Here is a 5,679-nt window from a genome sequence, read left to right on the forward strand (position 1 = left end):
CGAATTTCAATCTCTATCGGAGAAATTACATGTCAAGGATCTGAACCATAGCGTCGCAACATCGACACATGAAATACATTATGTATCCTTTCCAACTCTACTGGCAATGCTAACCGATAAGCCACGGGTCCAATCCTTTCAATGACCTCATACGGCCCAATGAAACGTGGACTCAATTTGCCTTTACGGCCAAATCTCAAAATCTTCTTCCACGAAGATACTTTCAGAAACACTTTATCACCCACTTGAAACTCGATTTCTTTTCTTTTAAATCCGCGTATGACTTTTGTTGATCTGAAGCAGCTTTCAAATAATCACGGATTACTTTCACTTTTTCTTCAGTTTCTCTCACCAAGTCAACCCCCTGTATCTTTTTCTCACTGAGCTCAATACAATACAAAGCGATTCTACACTTGCGTCCATATAATGCTTCATACGGTGCCATATGTATATTTGACTGATAGCTGTTGTTATAAGCAAATTCAACCAAAGGTAAGTATTTTTCCCAACTACCTTCGAACTCTAAAACACAACATCGAAGCATGTCTTCAAGAATTTGGATTATTCTTTCGGATTGACCATCAGTTTGTGGATGAAATGCTATACTAAAATTCAATCTCGTACCCAAAGATTCTTGTAACTTTTTCCAGAATCTCAGAGTGAACCTCGGATCTCTATCTGAAATAATAGATATTGGTACTCCGTGTAATCTTACAACTCAGCCAATTTATCAAGTGAGTAATCAACACATACCGATATAAAATGGGCCGATTTTGTCAATCTATCAATAATAACCCAAACAGCATCTTTCTTTTTAAGGGTCAAAGGCAAACCTGTCACAAAATCTATCGTAATTCTGTCCCACTTCCACTCGGGGACCATCACTGGCTGAAGTAGACCCGAAGGCACCTAATGTTCAGCTTTCACTTGTTGGCAAATCAAACATCTTGATACAAATTCATAAATATCCTTTTTCATACTCGGCCACCAATACAATGTCTTCAAATCATTATACATTTTCGTACTACCTGGGTGAACTGATAAACCACCACTGTGTGCCTCATGTAAAATTTTCTGAATCAACTCATCATCTCTCGGTACATATATCCTATCCCAGAACATCAGACAATCACTAATCTAATTCGAAATTTTTATTATCACCTGATTCACATTGAGCTCTCTTGGCTTGTAATTCACTGTTATTCTTTTGAGCTTCACAAATTTGCTGAAGGAATAATGGTCTAACCCTCAACTTGGCCAAAATCGAACCATCATCAGGCAAAGCTAAACTTGTATTCATAGTTCTCAAAGCATCAGTGACTATATTAGCTTTTCCGGGGTGATAATCAATCACTAGCTCATAATATTTTATTAATTTGAGCCATCTTCGTTGTCGCAAATTCAAATCCTTTTGATTCATCAGATACTTCAAAATTTTATGATCAGTAAAGTTTCAGCATTTCTCACCATACAAATAATGACGCCAAATTTTCAAAGCAAAAATGATAGCAGCCAATTCCAAATCATGCGTCAGATAATTCTTCTCGTGTGCTTTCAACTGTCTCGAAGCGTAAGCTACTACTTTTCCCTCTTGCAAGTACACACCCCATACTATTCAATGACGCATCACTATAAATTATGAACTCTTTCCTCGTCTCAGGCTGCACTAAAACTGGCGCTTCAATTAATAATGCTTTCAATTTTTCAAAACTTTGCTGGCATTTATCGGTCTACTCAACCTGAACAATCTTTTGCAGTAACTTAGTCATAGGAGAAGTGATCATCGAGAATCCCTTGACAAAACGTCTATAATACCTGACTAAGCCCAGAAGATTCTAACCTAGGATACATTCTTTGGCAGTTCCCAATCAACAATTCCTGAAATTTTGCTTGGATCAACCCGAATACCCTCACTTGAAACTATGTGTCCCAAGAATCTGACCTCACGAAGCCAAAACTCACTTTTACTAAATTTAGAAAACAATTTCTTCTCTCTCAAAATCTACAGCACAGTTCTCAAATGTTCGGCGTGCTCGGTTTCATCTCGAGAATAAATCAAAATATCATCTATGAATACCACCACGAACTTATCCAAATACGGTCAAAAAATTCAGTTCATTAAATCCATAAAAATAGTCGGAGCATTAGTTAAACCAAAAGGCATCACTAGAAATTCGTAATGTCCATACCTCGTTCTTAAAGCGGTTTTTGGCACATCTCACTCTTTAACTCTTAGCTGATAGTAACCGGATCTCAGATCGATCTTTGAAGACATTGTTGCTCCTTTTAGTTGGTCAAACAAATCACCAATTCTCGGTAAAGGATACTAGTTCTTTATAGTCACTTTGTTGAGCTGACGATAGTCAATACAAAGTCTCATAGAGCCGTCTTTCTTTTTCACAAATAATACAGGAGCACCCGAAGGAGAAAAATTGGGTCTTACAAATCCTTTATCTGTCAACCCTTGCAACTGAGCTTTTAATTCTTTCAATTCAGTCGGAGCCATTCTATACGAAGCAATAGAGATCGGTGCAGTCCCAGGTAACAAATCAATAGCAAACTCAACTTCTCTAATCGAAGGTAACCCAGGAAATTCCTCTGGAAATACGTCCAAAAATTCACAGACTACCGGTGCTGATTCAAGCTTTGACTCAATCATCTCAGTATTTAACACATAATCAAGATAAGCTTCACACCCTTTTCTCATGTATTTCTGAGTGGACATGTGCGAAATCGCCATAGGCAATTTATTTGACTCATCTATTTCAACCTAAAGAGTTTCACCATTTTCACATTTCAACTCAAGAATTTTCTGTCTACAATTCACCTTGGCATCATGCAATTTCAACCAATCCATCCCCAAAATAACATCAAACTCATCAAATGGTAACAACATTAGATTAGCCAGAAAACAATGACCTTGAATCACCAAAGGGCAATTCTTCCAAACCTTATCAACTAACACATATTTGCCTAAAGGATTTGACACTTTAATCACAAACTAAGTAAATTCGACAGGCAAACTCTTATTAGATACCAAATTCACACAAACATAGGAATGAGTAGACCGGGGATCAATTAATGCAATAACATTTGTATCATAAAGAGAAAATATACCAGTAATCACATTGGGGGATGATGCATCCTCACGAGCACGTATGGTGTAAGCTCTAGCAGGTGTTCTAGTTTCTTGTCTCACAGCTAAATCTTTCTTCACACTTTTACTTCTAACTTCACTTCTGGTATTTCTCGGTGGTCTACCTCTGCTGACAGTATTACCCGATCTAACTCTCTGAAACCTTTCTTCTTCCCTCCTCTCAAGGAAATCTTTAATATAGTGTTCTTGAGAACCACACCTGAAACAAGCTCGTTTAATCATCCAACACTCACCAAAATGTCACCTACCACACTCTTGACACTCGGGTCTAATATGTAACAGCCCGATTCTGGGCCTAGTCGGAACAGTGGTTTCGGGACCACAAATCTGACGAGGGAAAATATGATTTTTATTATATTTTTATGGTCTACAATTTCACAAAAAAATTTCGTGAAAATTTCGTTCAAAAAATTCAACGTTTGGGCACTTAATTTAGTCAAAAGGACTAAATTGTAAAAAGTGCAAAAGTTGAGTTCTACATGTTAGAAGTGTCTAATTGTTATGAAATTATAAATTGGGGTCATTATATGGTAATTAGACCATTATTTAATTGATGTAAAAAATAGACTTAAGAAATGGGTGAAATAGATTTTTTTTAAATGGGGGCATTTTAGTCATTTGGAAAAAAAAAAGAATAAAAAGGGAAAAAGATGGCAAAAATCATCATCTTCTGCATAGCTTGCTACCAAATTTAAAAGGACTCCATAGCTTGGGTTTCTTCACTTTCTCAAGCTCATAGTAAGTGCATCATAGCTCTGATTTTAATGTTCTTCGCATTTTTGAAATCCTCGTAGCTCGGTTTAGCTTATTTTATCAATAATTCATGTTAGGGCTCATATTTGGAAAAATACCCATAGGTGAAATGTGTTTATTTTTCTGTTTTATGGTAGAATATGAAGCTAGAAATTATGTTAAACAACTTTTGCTAAGCGATTTTAAATGAAAACTGGTAAATTGACATAATCGGTAAAAATAATTAATGTTCAAAAGTGTGTGTTAGAGTGAGAATTTGATGTTTCCATAGAAGGGAAAAATGTTCAGCATGTCATAAAACATAATAATAAGAGATGAAGTTTAATTTCTGAGCTTAGGGACAAAAGTGTAAATATGCAAAAGTTTGGGGGCAAAATTGTAATTTTTCAAAAAGTTGGGTGGAGGACTATTTTAAAAAATGTGAACATTAAATGAGTTAAATTTGCTACTATAGATCAAGAAAGACGAGAAGACTACCTCAAACGGGGAAAAGAGAAGATAGTGGAGTAAATTACAAAATTACGATATTTTTCACCGAGGTAAGTAAACATGTGAATTAATGCATTGTTTTGATATTATTTAATATTTTTTGAGATTTAATTTAACATAAAATAATTAATTGACGAAGATTCTAAAAATGTGGTTAAGTTGGGAAAGGTGGTAAAGTGTTGAAAAACACGGTTTTCAGTTGAACACTCGGAATAGACCGGAGTACATTGAATATAAAGGGGGTTGATAAGTGCTGATTCCCCCAAGGGGCTGCTAAGTGTTGATTCCCCGAATCATTGGTGGTTGCTAAGTGCTGAATCCACCTATAACGGATAACATTTTGAGTGTTCAACGGGAAAATTGGAAAGGTGAATATTTATATATGGTGGACAAGGTTATGTGAGGAATATTGGGTTTGATACTTAATCAACCCATGTGTAAGGTGAAAGGAAATACCAAAACTTCAAAAGAGCAAATTTAAATATAAAAATGTTTTGTATAACAACAGTTGGGCAACTTTGAAAAATCACCATAAATGGTGGAAAACGAATTAGAGGCTGAATAATATATGAAATTGAAGCTGAATGAGTCTATTTTCATATGAAAGGAACAGAGAAAGCAAAGAAGTTGTATATTTTGGGACATTTAAATTTTATTGAGACAGGGTTGGATTGATTTCGAAATCCCCTGTTCCAAATTTAGAAAATCACCAAAAATTGTACAAAAATAATTATGGCTTGAAATTTAGATGCTTGAATTCCTTAATGAGACTATTTTTAAAAGAAAGAAATGAGAACATTATTTGAATTTTTTATAGGGAGATAAGTAAATTTTAGTAAGGAGAGGTCAGAACTGTCGAGCAGTGAAACAAGGGAATATTTAGAGAATAAAATGTACTAATTGGCTAAGCCAAAAATTCTGAAAATTTTATGGAAAATTTTCGGAAAAATTTTTGGGAAAATTTACAAAACTTAATTTGGTGCCCTGTAGCTCCAGATAAAATTAAATTGGTGACTGTGACACAGAAAAACAGCTTGTTGGAAGTTGACCAAACAATGAAATTTTTGTGTGGTTAAAATTATGTTACTTTGTAATCATGTGAGAAATTTATTTATTTTTCATGTGTTTACTTACTAAGCTATATGATTACTCTTTTTTATTTTCCCTTGATTATAGTGACATCGATCAGCCCGGAAATTGGACAAAGTTAGAACATCACCCACACTATCATCAACTTTTGGGTATTTTGGCAATCAACACTTTTGAAACATGGCATATAT

Source organism: Gossypium hirsutum, chromosome D01 (assembly GCF_007990345.1).
Source record: "Gossypium hirsutum isolate 1008001.06 chromosome D01, Gossypium_hirsutum_v2.1, whole genome shotgun sequence".
Taxonomy (NCBI): domain Eukaryota; kingdom Viridiplantae; phylum Streptophyta; class Magnoliopsida; order Malvales; family Malvaceae; genus Gossypium; species Gossypium hirsutum.